The 15,201-nt window shown below is 46.0% G+C and overlaps 1 protein-coding gene and 1 long non-coding RNA gene across 8 annotated transcripts in view; one reads left to right on the top strand and one right to left on the bottom strand.

The window, feature by feature from the left end:
* Positions 1-322: 322 nt before the first annotated feature.
* On the bottom strand, positions 323-3,155 carry LOC132021517 (uncharacterized). 3 transcript variants are annotated; one of them, XR_009405378.1, is made up of 5 exons: positions 3,111-3,155; positions 2,550-2,719; positions 1,724-1,874; positions 1,216-1,473; positions 323-1,029 (listed from the first exon to the last, which is right to left on the bottom strand). It is a non-coding gene; the product is annotated as an uncharacterized LOC132021517 (long non-coding RNA). The 3 variants fall into 3 exon arrangements; XR_009405376.1 differs by lacking the exon at positions 3,111-3,155 and adding an exon at positions 2,901-3,094; XR_009405377.1 differs by lacking the exon at positions 3,111-3,155 and adding an exon at positions 2,901-3,094 and having other exon boundaries at positions 2,640-2,719.
* B3GNT2 (UDP-GlcNAc:betaGal beta-1,3-N-acetylglucosaminyltransferase 2) overlaps positions 2,002-15,201 on the top strand; it is a 165,430-nt gene continuing 152,230 nt past the window's right edge. The window contains exons 1-2 of one of the 5 annotated variants that reach the window (XR_009405375.1): positions 2,002-2,469; positions 5,350-5,408. The gene's annotated coding sequence lies outside the window, so the exon portion shown is untranslated. Of the gene's footprint in view, positions 2,470-3,263; positions 3,346-5,349; positions 5,409-15,201 lie in introns of those variants that run through there. The other 4 variants (XM_059406000.1, XR_009405374.1, XM_059405998.1 and 1 more) reach the window with 4 other exon arrangements.

The following is a 15,201-nucleotide window of genomic DNA, read 5'->3' as shown; positions in this document are numbered from 1 at the left end:
ATACACTCCCAGCTGCATTAATTAATGGCAGGATGGAGAGAATGCCCTTATTTTTAAATTTTGGGGCCTGGGCAGATACAAAGGACACAAGCTTAATTTCCTTGTTGGATTTCAACTTACGCTGTAGCAGTTCCTTTACTAAAAACTCCTTGGCAGGCAGCTGAAGGTATGCCTACCGGGTACCCATTTAAAGGGAAGAAGATATGGCTACCGGGTACCCATTTAAAGGGAAGACACACAGGCATAGAAACAGTATGTCAATCTGACAGCACAGAAAAATCTTCAGATGTCAGTCTTGTCCCACCACAGCATTTAATCAGAATAGCAGCCTAGAGATATCTTTATTTAAACCAAAGAACATGGACTCAGGAATAATTACTTTGATGTAGAATGAAAGCAGAGGCTTCATTTGTTTATTAATTTATACTTTCTCCAGAGTTCTTGAAGAATTTTTAATTTCTATATTTCTTAAAATGTTTTATTACCTTTCTAAATTGTGACAGTTAATATAACTGGAAAAATACAAAATGCAGAGTCAGTATAAGGGTATAAAATTTATCTCCCTCCTTCCCACACTCCAATCCCACACTTGGGATACCCGTGGTTAGCAGTCAGAGTGCATCCTTTTTGTTTTTCTATGAATATACAAAATCCAACTTGTTTCTTGAACTTTCATATTTCAGTCTTAGGAGAATCATGGGATCAACATAAAAGCAAAAAGGTCTGAAGGCTGAAAATAAAAATTTTCCCAGATCTGACTCCGAATTCCTGTTTCTAAAAGCATGTACCCACGTGGCTCAGGGCATCCAGCTGCAAAATACTCTTTTGCTCGGAGCTTGGATCAGAGTAAGGGCCCACAGTGGAAAAGGCTGAACTCCTAGGTGCCCGAAATCCCTGCATTTACATTTCTTTCCCCTTCGGCTAATTCCTCCTCAGAAAGCCTTCTGAAAAATGCACATATTTGAAGGTGGAGTGTCCTTAATTGCCGGGTCTGGTCGGTCTGGTCAGGTAAAGGGGATCTCTTTCTTCCTGAAGAGATAAGGACCAACATACGGAGGTGCTTTGTGATGGGCCTCGGGCCAAGCTTGCCTCCCCACGGAGCACGCGCGTGACAAGCTGGCTGCGCCCAGCCTTTCAGACCTGCGCAACCTCCCCATCCGGTTGCGCTAGGCTTACCTGGGGTCCCCAAACTCGGGTCCAGAGTCAGGGACTCACCTTAGAATGCAGTGCTCTGGCGAGCCAGCAGGGGCGCTGGGCCGAGGTGCGTCTGTGGTTCCAGGTGTTTCGGCCGGCGGGAGTCGTAGACGCCAGCCAAGTCCTCACCTGGTAGTGGGGAGCCGAAGGTGTGTGTCAGAGTTCAGCTCCTAGGTGTCTGCCCTGCCCTTCTGGGCGGCGGCGCGGGTTGAAGGCGCAGCGTCTGGACACCTTGCTTTTCTGGCTTCCAAGACGCGCGTGGAACCTCGAGGAAATTCTCTGTAAGACACCACAAGGAGCAGAACTAAAACTTCCCCCTCACCAGTTCCTGGGCAGCTTCACAAATTCGAAGATCGGGTGGCAGTGCCAAGTAGGGCACCAGTGTAGGCCTTGGGCTCTAAGGCGTTATTTGGGGGATCTAAGAGATGGTGGCAAGTATTGGGTGGGCAGAGAGCAATGGTCAAGTCCCACTCTGGCCCTGGTTCCCCCTTCCCCAGTGGAACTACGGGTTTTGCAGGGGTGCACGCACCCAAGCACTGGAACGCCGGCTGTGGTCCAGTCTAGGCCCACTCACAAACTGGTTCTGGCTGGAAAAGATCACTGGAGTCCTACCCAGGCTGTAGGCTTAGTCCCCCAACATCAGGCGCACCGCAAGAGTGGCGCACCGCAAGAGGGGCGACCTGCAATTGGAGAGATTTCGGTTAGACCGGGGTTGGAATAGGGTCGAACTGTCCTGTTCTTCCGAGGAGGTCTACTTCCTGGGGGCCCCTTTCCCCCAATTTAACCCTTTACTTTCCACGTGTGGACCTGGAGGCCCCGGAGGGTCTCTGGAAGCTAGGAGGAGCACCAGCCTGGGCGAATCTCGGGCGCCAACTGGCAGACAGGCTGGAGCTCGGCCTTCCCCAAACTTGGGGCGCCGGGCTGCGGGCCCGGCTGGGCGGTGACGTGAGGGGTGGTGCCGGGCCTGATTGGCGCGCCGGGCGGGGGCGAAGGCGGGGCCGGACCCGGGCGCCCAGAGGCGGCGGCGGCGGCGGCGGCGCCGGGAGCTGGAGCCGGGAGTGAGAGTCGCAGTGGCGGTGGCGGCAACAAGTGCCGGAGACAAGCGGTGCCGGTGACTCCCCCGCCGCCGACACCCCCGGGCCGCCGGTCGCGGAGCAACGTATGGAGCGGGAGCGTCGGCGGTCGCCGGGCTGAGCCGCGCCAAGCGGCCGGGACGTGGATGCGGCCGGGATCTCCCGCCCCCGCCCCGCTGAGCAGGAGCTGCTCCCGGACAAGGTAGGGCCGGGGCGGGTGTGCGCTCGCGTCCCCTCCCGCTCTTCTTTCCCTACCCCAGCGTCTCCCCCAGCCCGCGCCACCTCCTTTCCATCTCTGCTTCGCGCTTCCCCCTGCTCCGCACTGACTCCTCTCCCTCGCAGTCCCGTTCCTCGCCGGTTCCGGCTTCGTACCGGCGCGCCCCAGGAGGAAACCGTTCCCGGGTGGCTCCCGCCGCTTTTAGGCGTCCCCGCTTCCCTCTGGCTTCCTTACCCTGGAGGAAGAGGACAGCGAAACCAGGAGCAGCATGTCTTTTTAGTCTCTTGTCCTGTTTCACCCCCACCCCCACGGGGCCCGGGGACATCCCCCCTCCTCGCTGCACCCCAACTTCCGGGGGAGCCCGCGCGGGGCTGATGTAGGCATTGGGAAGGGGCGTTTGGGGCCGGCGTCCTCACCTGGCTTCCACGGGCATTTTGGGGAGGGGGCCGTGTGTGATTTCTCACTCGCACCCCGTCACCCCACCCTCGCACTGCGCTGGTCTCGGTTGCCGCATGGGGAGATCAGGTGTTTTGTGAGCCAAAGAGCCGCCCGCCGCCGCTCCCCACCCCCATCTGCCTACCGCTGCCACCTCCGGGTCCCCAAAGGCTGGTTTCTGTGAAACTTACGGAGAACCTTTCGCGTTGACCTCTAAAAAATTGTTTCACGCCGCCGGCGTTGAATGATTAACTAGGCTGCTTGTCTGAGTCCTGGGGAGGGGGATGGGTGGGTGCTGCCCGGAGCCCGTGAGGCAGGCCTTGGCCAAACACCTCGCTGGAAGGGTGGGCATGGGGGCGCTCGGTGGGACCCCGCGGGCGGAGATCCTGGAGGCTGCCCCGGAACAGCAGGCGGACCCTCCTCGAGGTAGTAAAATCAAGTCTCCTTAATATCCAGGCCACGGTATTTTTCATTTAGGACCGGGGAGCCCCAGAACCCAATATCTCCCTACAAGTGTCAGGGCATGAAAGCTTATCTCTGAGATTAATACATTGTAAGCCCGGGTGGCGAGGAGGCTCCCTCTCCTGCTTAAAACTCAGGGATGGGGTGTTTGTCTTTGCTCCCCTATCACTCATGGCCTCGTGAACCTTCCCAATTTCGTAGAAAGATAGTTTAGAACAATTATACCATATTCTTCTGCCCCTCCCTTGTTGGAGCCTTGCTGTAGATGGTAGATTGCCAAACCAGTTGGTGAATATGGGCGTCTACCTGTTACAACAAATTCTTCCGGTGTATTTTGCTTCGGGAGGTGGTCAACAGGGTCAGGATGGGGAGCAGGAAGGCTGGAGGGTGGGGATGGGATTCGAGCCTAACCCAGCCGAAGGCTCCCGAGCCCAGCTGTCTCCTGGTTGCTCCCATGCGGATCTGACAGCTTACCCTGGTGGGAGGACAGGCTTGGGCGATCATCTTCCCACTGCCCTAGTTCTCACTTCTCTTTCTTTTGAATAGAGGTTATTAAGCCTGGTGGAATTTGGGAGAGTGTTACACACACAGTCCCTGGTCTCTTAGATTAGATTTTAAGACCAGGGAAGTACAGAACACTATAGAATTCTCTACAGGGGTAAACCTATCCCCCTGCCCAGCTTTGTGAATGTCTGTATCTTTGGCTCTAACGTTTGAAATAACTTGTTCATTTTGAAATACTGCTTTCCCCTTGGCTATCTCCCAGCAGCAGGGGGTCACTGCTCTTAATTTCATGTGTGTTGATGAAAGGCCTGATTCTCCATAAAAGTTCCAAGTTCCCACCCTCACTGTTCACTGGTCTTGAATCTGCCACATATGATTCTGTGACCTTGGGCAGGTTGATCATCCCAGCCGTATTTTCCATAACGGGTTTTGGAAGTACCTGCTCTGCAGGATTGTTTTTGAGGACAACTAGGATAATGTTTGTCAAACTCCTGCTCTGCATCATGGGAATTAAGAAGCACTTAATGAGTGGTGGTCATTGTGTAATCAGTATGGAAGTTCCTCTAGGCATCAACTTCCCTTTACCAAAAGCAGTAACTGGGAACCATTTAGATTGGTCTGACTGAGACTGAAATCAGCCAGATTTGGCAGATGCAGATGAAGTTTTTAAAATCCAAGAAATGAAGTAACCTTTTCATGAAAATAAGCATAATATGCTTGTAACAATTAATGATTTTTTTCCTGGGTTTCTGATGGATAGCTGAGTAATGGCTTGTAGTTTTGAAGAGTTTCTTGTTAAAAAAACACAATTTAGATTTCTCCAATTCTAAGATATTGCAGTTTTGCTAAAATAGGAAAGTGGAACTGATAATTCATGGTTGACTTTTCGTTATACAATTTGTTCAAATGTGTGCCTTTTAAATTTTAATTTATTATTATTATTATTATTATTTAAATTTTATTTTATTGGGGAGAGAGAGAATGAGAGAGGAAGCACAAGCAGGAGGAGGGAGAGGGAGAAGTAGACTCCCTGCTGAGCAGGCAGCCTGCCAGTTTGTGAACTGATGGACTGAATGACTGATGGACTCACTGACGGACGGACAAACGGAGGACTCCATCCCAGGACCTTGGGATCATGACGTGAGCCGAAGGCAAACACTTAACAGAGTAAGCCACCCGGGTGCCCCCAAATGTGTGCCTTTTTTAGAGATGCGTTGGAAAAAAGGCAGTTATATCAGGAAATGAAGAGAATCTTAAAAAAAAAAAAAGGATAATTCTGCTTGTTGGTACAAAGCTAGGATGTTCTGGATAGAAATGTATGAGGCTTTTTAGCTGATGCAGGATATGAAAAAAGATGAATCCATTGTTTCTTAAAGAAACTTTGAAACTTCAAGTTTTTATGTTTTCTGGTAATGCTGGTTTGTTTTGTTTTGTTTTTTTGTTTGTTTTTGAACCATAATTCAGGGATCCTGACCAGTGCTGTGAATGTGCCTGACGGGCGTACTCTGTTCTTAACATACTGGGTCAGTGCTTTTCATTCTAACTTGCTTAATAGCCACAATATTTGACTTTACTTAGTTTTTTGAATAGTTTTGTTGGACAGTTTGTTAAAGACTTTGACAATTAATAAATGCCAATGGTTACGTTTATAAACATTAAGATTCTTGCACCTGGGATAATACTTGGTTATATAATCTATTGCAACATGCCCAGTTGTAGTGTATAAGTTATAAATACTGGAAAATTCTCATAAAGGCCTTTGGGTCTTTTATGGAGATGATCAGAGGGAACTAAAATCATTGCAATCAATGGCCTGGCAATTTTAGTGCATACAGAATGTTAAAACATGAATTAAACTGGGCTCTGACAATTTGAAAGTTGGGTTTCCTGGCTGACATCATCAAAAGTACCCAGGAAGGACCACAGCACATACAGCCAACAGGTGTGTAGGAACAGCTCTTTCCTCCCCCATACTCCTCCTCAAGGTGGGATAACTGTTAACTAGGTGCTTGCCAAAGATGTCTGCAAATTGTATGATGAATAAATTCCTCTCTCTGGAGAGGCAATTACCGTTCGAATAAGAGGTATAATATGTGTGGTATAAGACTTCAAGAAAATTGATGTAATGATTTCATCATCACCTAGTGATGAGGCTTTGCTAGTCTGAACAGAACTTCGGTGGGAAGAACTTGTACTTGACAGAGAATTTGTTATTAGGGCATATGTGGTACAATTACACTACTGCTGGAAAAAGTTAATTGTACCAGTTTTCTGTATGTTAAAACTCTGAGCTGAGATTTTGCATGTATTGTATGTTGCCACTGCTGTGAACTTTATGTTCTTTGCCCATCAGCTTTGTCTCCTTGACTTTTTAAATTTTTGTGACGGAATTAAAATTTTCTTTATTTTATTTATTTATTTTTTTTAAAGTAGGCGCTATGCCTAACATGGAGCTTAAACTCAGAACCCTGAGATCAAGAGTCTCATGCTCTACTGACTGAGCCCGCCAGGTGCCCCAAAATTCAAATTTCTTTTGAGAATATTGTTGATAAAGTTATACCACGTCTTGAAATATTTTGTGTGATTTTAGTTTTAGGTGTTTCTATAGATGTTACAATTATTTTCTGTGTATCTGTGAACATTCCTTTAGAGCAGGGTTTAAAATTGTATTCTGATGTGGCTACAGAGGGGAAATTCCCAGTAGCCAGGAAGTTGATACTTTCTACTTTTCATTCTGTGGCATTTAAAAACAGGTTTATTGTTCCAGTGTTTTCACTCTGATGTGATTAGGATGTACGTTGCTTCCCAGAATACTTTTAAAAAATATTATCTGAGGGAATCAATTCTAGAGTGTGGCCAGGTTTTGTCAGAGTGGTGGTTTAGTGGTTAAGAGTATGAACTTGGAGTCCATCTGATGAAGTTTTTTTTCTTTAACTTGAGCTGTAGCATACAGTAAAGTGTGAAGTGCTCTAATGTTGTGTGTGGCTCCTGAGTGTCTATCCAGCATCCCGTTCCAGAATTAAACATTTTCCGTGCCCCAGAAGGTGCCTGTGCCCCTTCTAGTCAATATCCACCCAGTAGAGAGAAGTTTCATATCATCTTAGATGTGACTCCTTTCATAGAGATTGGTTTTGCGTGCTCTTGAACCTAATAGAAGTGGAATTACAGAATCATACGTGTATAGTCTTGTGAAACAGACCTGGTTTTGAATTGGTTTTTGCCACTATGTGACTGTGGTTACTGTGACTAAGTTACTTAACCTCTCTGAGCCTCAATTTCTTCATTTGTGAAATGGGGGAGATGAAATTCTTATCTCAGATTTACTAGGAAGATTATCTAGCACTGTGCTTGAGGTGCGGTTTCCTTGTCCCCCTTTTATTTCTTTACAAAGGTGCTAACTAACTAAAGGGATGCCTGTGGGGGGGTGCTCAGTCGGCTTAGCGTCTAACTCTTGGTTTCAGCTCAGGTCATGATATCATGGGTCGTGAGATGGAGCCCCACTCAGCAGGGAGTCTGCTTGAGATTCTCTTTCTTTGCCCCCTCCTCCAACTCATGCATGTGTTGTCTCTCTCTTTCAGAATAAATAAATAAATCTTTTTAAAAAGTGGTAACTAAAGCAATTAGTTCTTCCTTGTTTTAATATGCTATTTCACCCTTAAAGTTATGTTGGTCTTTTGCTGAAAGTTAGAAGCCAAATCTTTGTTGATTCATTGTTGATGTAGCTTTCAGCTTAAATAAGACATATTATGTTTTGATAACTGATCTCCTATTATTTTTTTAAATTATTTTACTTATTTTGGAGAGAGAGAGGGCAATTGCATGCAGAGAGTGGGGCAGAGGGAAAGGGGGAGAGAGTCTCAAGCAGAAATCAAGACAGACGCTTAATGGACTGAGCACACAGGTGCCCCTCCTATTATTTTTAATTGACATTTTCTTTGTAAGTCATGAAATGACAGTCATTGAAATGTCCTGTTTAGAGCCAATCAGTTGCTGTGTCCTGCAAGTATATAAGCTATAAGCTAGGATGCTTATAAGTATAAGCTAGGATGCATTGGTGACTGTTCACACTTGATTATGAAATCTATGGAAGAGTTTAAATAAGAGGGAATGGTAAGTGGCTGGGGTATCCACAGGGTTTTGTGAAATAATTATTTCAGAAGTGAAAGCACAGGGCCAGTTGTTAGGCTCAGACCATTGCATGCTCAGACAAATCTTTTAAAACATTTGCAGCTTATATATACTGTAAGCAGTAGTATATATTCAGTGGTCTCATGTTTCCAGGGTTTTGGTGGGCTTTTTGGATACTTTCTATTTTTGGAGCCATTCTTTAACTGTAACTCAGGTGGTCCTGTGGCAGTTCTTTCTAAAAGACTTTTTTTCTTATGGTGTTTATTTGGGGGGGGGGGGGGGGGAATCAAAGTAAGGTAAAGGAAAATAACATTGTAACTGCTCTTAACTTGGTTTCGGTCCTTCTAGGTTCTTTTCTCTATATCTGTACACCTCTAGAATAGGCTTCGGAAAAACATATTGCTGATGCTTTAGGCAAAGTTAAAATGGATTGTGTGGGGTGGGCCTGCCTAGAGATATATCTGGCTGAGAGGGCATGAGGGTTTGAAGGTTTGGGTTCAAGTCCATCCTCACTGTGGCCCCTACTTGTGACTGTACCATGGGCATGCAGTCCCCCAACACCCCCCCCCATCAGGACCCCAGTCTTCCAGATTACAGTAGAGAGAGAAAACCCGTCCTTGGGACCACCTCCCCCTAAGACCTCAAGTCGTTGTATAATCAGATGAGCATTTTGTTCACTTAGCCAGCATGCATTAATTGAACATTTACTATACGCCTGCTTCTGTGCTTGGCCCCATGTGTGTTCTAGATAGGTCAGGCACAGTCCTGCCCTTGAGTTACCAGTCTCTGGAAACTCTAACCCAGAACTGATGAAAGGGTGCTCTTGTTGAGGTGCAAGCAGTGGGCAGTTTGAGGGGCAGCCAAGAAAGGCCTCCTGAGAAACTGGTGTTTGGGCTTAGCCCTAACGGATGGATTAATAACTTTTCGGAGGGCAGAGGCAGGTATCGCAGACTTGTGTCAGTGTGTCAGGGAAATAGCAGGTGATCCTGCTGGTTTGGAGGTCAGGGTGTTTAGGAAGGGGTAGTAGGCCATGGTGTAACCCCATTGACCATGCATCGGATGGCACTAGATAGTCATGGAGGTCGTGGGAGCCATGGAACATTCCGGCAGAGGGGATGAAGTGACATGTCAGGATCAGACTTGCATTTAGGAAAGTGAGCTTGAGCCTGATAGGTAGATGCAAGGCAGGTGTGTTCACAGCCCTGTGTCATTTTACAGCCTCCTGATGGAGGACTATTTCCCATTGCCCCTCAGCAGTCTCTTCTCTGAAAGAATGGGGAGGAATATGTACAAACTGAAATTACTTTGTAAACTTCTCTGCTCAGAAACCTCCAGTAGCTCTTCCTCTCAGACTGAAGTCAGTCAGACTAAAGGCAGGGACTTCTGTCACCTCCCGGGCCCTTGGTTCAGTTGACTGTAGCCACACTGGTCTCTGCACTCTCCTGCTGCTGGCATTTGCAATGGCTGTTTCCTCTTCCTGCCCCACTCCTGCCACCTTGTTCTTACCCTTATCATCTGTGCTGCCCTTTATGTTTTGTCTGAGTTCTTGCCAACTGTATGATGATTGGCCATGTAACTTAATTCTTGGTTGTCTGTTTTAAACACTGCACAGTTAACACAGGTGCTTGGTACTTGTTGAATTCGTTCACTTTCTGGGGGAAAACTGGGTGCCCAAAAACCAGGCCAGGGATGGTGCAGGATTGAAGTGTATGTATTTGATTTATTTGAAAGAGAGTGAGCGGTAAGAGGACTGATGTTTGTGGGATGGGGTTTGGAAACCAGTACAGGTAAGTGTGAAGGGGATGATCTACAGATATAGGTATGCTGGGGATCTTTTTAACATTTGGAACATTGGAAGTTGTAGTGGTGTCTCAGAGGGTTCAGGGGATGGGAGCAAGGGAAGACCCAGGAGTAAGCTTGAGCCCAAAACTGGGGAGAGCACCCATGTGGGGGCATGAGGCCAGGAGCAAAGCTGTGAAGATGCAGGAGAACAAGGAAGAGAATCCGGGTTCAGTGGTCTTGAATTTGGGATGGGGTCAGTGTTAGATGCCCTGGGAAGTCAGAAGAGGTCAAGGACTAGGAAGATTCCAGAGGATGAAGGGAATTAGAAAGGTCTGGGCATGACAAGGAGCAGAACCTTTTCAGGATGTTGACAGAGAAGGGAAAGAGGGCCTTGTCCTTGGAGCTCCTGGGAGGAGGGAGAGCTTTGAAGGTGAAGAATGGAGAACCACCCTTGATACTGGACCCCAGGGGAGCATACAGTGCTGTCCCAGGGCACGGTAATCTTATGAGGGCTGGGGAGTGACTTACTGGAAAGGGGAGAGTGGTCCTTGTGGAGAACTTGAAGTAGATTTTGGTGCTAAGAGCTGACTTTAAAAAAAAAAAAAAAAAACAACCCCAAAACCTTTGTAACCATGGCAACCCTCTTGGCTTCTGTTGCCTCCCCCACCCCCGCAAAATAGGGGAAAACCTGCACATCCTCACATGTTGATTGTTTAAATCCAATGCAGTCATGAATATGAAAGTGTTAACACTCCAGTAAGGTTATTTCTATGGAGCATAAACTTGCTAAGGTTTTTAATTTGTGCTTCAGAATTATGTTGTTTTTTATTTTCTTTGGAAAGCACTTAACATCCAGATGCTTCTCTGAAGTGCTTCTTTTTTGAGTCCTGATCAGAGAGTAATATAGTTATGTTAAAAACAAAACAAAACAAAACAAAATAAAACCTTCAAGTCTAGCTCTAGATTATTCGCTGGGAAGCCTAGTGATATTTGCAGAATCAAATATATTTATTTAGCATTGCAAGGGTCTAATTGGGTTGGTTACAAATACCATCATTTCTGAATATTTAACATTTGGAACTAACAAAATATATTTTAGATTTATTATCTTATGGCTGAATTTGATGTTTGTTTAAAAGGAACTTATGTAGCTTTTATTCTTAAAGTAAATGAGATGCAGCGTTTTATTTTTCTTCTCTTCACCACATAAGGAATTATTTTCTTCAAATGAACTTAAAATATCTCTCATGAATACTCCTATTTTTAACCGAATGTTTGTCTCTTTTAAATTTTTTTCCTTAAGGTTCTGATGGATCCTTTAAAAAAAAAAAAAAAAATCCTCTTTCTAATGGAAATTTTCAAACCAGTACAGATAGAGAGAGGTATAGGATGAAGCCTCAGGTGGCTGCCACTGGTGTCAGTATGATGCCCTCTTTGTTTTCGTCCCTACCCCACACATGAGTAGGAGGCTGTGTGGGCACCACCCTGAGTGGGAGGACACATCCTGGTGGACCTCCGGGTCACCAGTTGGAGAAACAGAAACTATGGGGGTGTTGGGACTTCCCATGGAGAGGGAGAGGTGAGCAGAGGGTGGACGCTGGGCGATCACAGATGGCTACAGCCCCTGATATTTCCAAGTAGGTAGGAGCGAAGGTGACATTCACAGACATATTTAAAATTACATGATTTAAGCTGCTTGGTAAAAGAGGCCCGGTTTCTAAGCGGCTCTGCCCTTAGTTCATATGTTGAGCAAACATAATCTCTTTTATTTTGGCAACATAAATTTTTCTTGGCAGGTGGCCAAAGAAAGAAGTGTTCCCATTTCATCTCTTCAAATATGTGGACATACTTCCTGGTCAGACAGCCCCCTTTTTAATAGAACATCTGGATAAAAGGCCAAAATGTCCGTTTTGAGGATGTGTATTTTCAGTCTATAAGATTTATTTTGATAACTTGAAAAAGCAACTTAAAAACAATCCTTAAGCTTTTAGTGACTTGAAATTTGCCATGTGAGGAGGGGAAAAAGAGTCAGGAAAGGGAAAGGAGTCTAGGAGAAGGGAACTGGGGCGGGGGCAGTTTGCTTGTTTGGTACCCCATTCTGAAGTTGCCACCCCAGGGTCACTCATCACTAGACAGGTTGTCTTCTGGGATGAGTATGGTCCCTGACTGGAGGAGAGGTGGCATCCCAGGGAGAGGCCTGTTGAATTGGATACTCACGTGTGAGGAGTGGTGGCTGGCACTCGGATTGGAATGCTTTCATCTCTCAGTTACAGCACATGGTGGGGGGCGGTGTCTTGGTTCCACTCCCCCAAGGCTGAAGAGAGTGGGATCTTGGCTCACCTGGAACCGTTCCGGCTGGGAAGCATTGCTGGGGGTGAGGGGTAGGTTCTGGGTAACTAGCTCTTGGCATTCCTTTTGAGAGGTCCAGTTTTGGGGAACCCTGAGTGCTGGCAGGGAAGATTCAGTACAGGGCACTGACGGAGTAGAGGTTGTCCTTCTGATGGAGGCTGCGGCATTTGAACCCAGGTCTTCGAGGATGAGGCTAGGATTGAGAAGCTGGAGAATGGCCATGAAGCAAAGGTGGGGGAGGGGAGGACAAGGGTTGTTTTTATGGGGTGCAGGTGCTTGGGAGTTCTATGGGATGGGATTAGGAAAGTAGCATACTTGGATCTAGGATCAGGTCTTTGTGAGAGTGCTTAATGAGGATGGGGGTGCCTACCTCCCCTGTACCCTGACTGTGCCCACCACGCAGCTCCATGCTTGTCTTCAAGTTTGGTAGCAACAGGGATGGGAACCCATTCGGCATCCCAGTTCCTGCCACTCTCGTTCCCTTCACTGTCCATCTTGGGAACCTCGGGCCAGGTTTGGAAGCAGTTGACTTAACTCTAAAATGAGGATACCTCAGGAACTATTTCACAGGACTGAGTACCCAGTTGGGACCTTAGCATGCTTACTGGCACATGGACAGGCCCTCCGTGAATGGGTAGGGTCTGGTATGCGCTTGTTAGTCTTGTTATAAGGAGTGTCCCTGTGCTACCTCCATTGCATTCCTTCGTTTCTAGTCTCCCCACCCCCCGCAAGGTATTAGCTGTGTTGAGTCCTTAGATTTTAGTATAACATGATTTAAATCTCTGCACATGCCAATTCTACACAACTTTTTATGACTTTCATGCATGTTTTCAGAACAGTGAGTCAGGCAGTTAACTCAAGGCTCACCTGGAACCGTTCCGGCTGGGAAGGGACTCTAAATGGGTATGACTGGAGTTCTGGAGGTTGAGGCTGAGGCATGGTACCTCATGCTCCTCCGTGGCACCTTCATTGTAACTAAGAGTACGTGCTCTTCACGAAAACGTGTCCCTGGGAACCTTCATCTTAACAGCCAAGAAATGGAGACTTCCCAAGGCAGTTTATTAACTCACTTAAGGTAATGAATGCCATTGGTGTTGATTTAAATATTAAAGTTAGGGACGCCTGGGTGGCTCAGTTGGTTGGACGACTGCCTTCGGCTCAGGTCATGATCCCGGAGTCCCGGGATCGAGTCCCGCATCGGGCTCCCAGCTCCATGGGGAGTCTGCTTCTCCCTCTGACCTTCTCCTCGCTCATGCTCTCTCTCACTGTCTCTCTCTCAAATAAATAAATAAAATCTTTAAAAAAAAAAAAAATAAATAAATATTAAAGTTACAAAAGGAGTCTAATACACTATGTGCAATTTCAGTTTGCAGCATGTTCAAACAATATTTTCTTGATTTGGGGAGGTTATATTTTTATTTTAGAAGGAAGACAAATGGAAAATCTTATTTTGCAGGAAATTGATGGACATGCTCTCAAAGTCTACATTTCATAGAGTCAAAAACTCCCAAATATAATTTAATAAAATTGGGAAGGGCAGTGGTTGCTTCCAAAGTTTATCTGTGGAGCTTGTGGGAAGTGACATAGATAAATCTCTATGCCAGAGAAAATGGGAGATTGGATTTGGCTGTCCAGGTGCTTAGCAGTAAAGTGATCGTTTTAAAATAAAAAAGTTCTACAACTTTTTGTGGTCAACTATCACAACCCACGGAATTAAGTGGTGGGGGTATGACGTAATTTTGAAAGTCAGTTTTAAATAAAACTTTGACGATAATCAGCTTTTAATTTTGTTAACATGTTGGTCTTTAGGTAAAACTTGCCTGTATTTTGACTGTGTAAAAATGACAGTAATCTCTTTTCCAGTACTTCTATGAAAATATTCTCTCTTACCGATTTCATCAGCTTTTCCGTATAAGTGTCTGTAGACAAATGGAGCCCACATAGTAGGCACCAAATTACCTCCTCCCTTCCCTATCTTTTTACACCAAGCCATGCTGATGGCCTACTTATTTCCAGAAGCATTTATACAAGGTCATTTTGATAACTTAGTTTATATAATGGGATTCTTTTCTAGTCCAGTACTATAATTTATGCTTGTGCATTTTTATTAGTTTGTAATTGCCTTCCAACCCTTGGGTCCATGTTTCTTTATAGATTTATTTAATCATATTAGACTGTTTCCTGAGATGTCTTTAGGTTATGTACTGCATGGAGATGACAACCACTAATGCTTCCTGATGGCTGAGGGGTGAGACACTGAGGGGGAAGGCACTGGAATTGGAAAAAGCTTAGGACCCTTGGGAAGAGGAATGGCCTAGACTAACAAATAGCCAGGGGCCAGGTATGGGACTCTGGGGTGGGGGGCTAGAGAAAGATGGCCTGTGTGTGAAATTATTCAACAGTGACTTGTTTAGAGTTGTGTGTACTCTTGATCAAAAAGATAAAAAAAGAAACATTTTAGTTAGTCCTTGTTTCTTTATTGCTCCTCCCCTTTTACCTCTTCAGATTCATTATATTGTTTGAGCAGCAGACACAAGAGATACAAAAATGCATGTGGATCTGGCCCAGCCCCTGTCCTTGAGGCCGTCCACATCCTGTGGGTGTGTCAGACTTGTTAACAACAAGCGGATAAGTCAGATAAATGTGTGTGTTAGGTGTTCCAGCAGCAAAGGGGAAGTAATACAAACACGCCCAGGAGAGGAGGGGTTCAGGGAGGGTGCCCCTCTGGGCAGTGCTGGAGCAGCAGGCCTCTTCGCCTTTTTGTTATTTATGTTGAAGGCCTAGAATCGAAGCTGCAGACTGTGAGGAAAAGACTTTGTCACTAACAGTGATTCTCACTGCTGGACTCACTGTCCTGATTATGCCCTTGGCGGGGCATCTGCTAAGACTCTGGGCCTCCTGGTACCTTGGTTTCCTCTTCTGCAAATGAGGTGATTGGCGTAGATGAGCTATCAGGCCCTGGAGAGGAAATCCTTATGGCTTCTTTTTGATAATAAGCTTGGTCTGTGATCTGTGTGTATGGAGTGTGTGTGCTTGTGATGGAGAAAACCAGTGAAA

This window comes from Mustela nigripes, chromosome 7, assembly GCF_022355385.1.
Source record: "Mustela nigripes isolate SB6536 chromosome 7, MUSNIG.SB6536, whole genome shotgun sequence".
Taxonomy (NCBI): domain Eukaryota; kingdom Metazoa; phylum Chordata; class Mammalia; order Carnivora; family Mustelidae; genus Mustela; species Mustela nigripes.
This window is presented reverse-complemented; position numbering and strand designations above follow the sequence as displayed.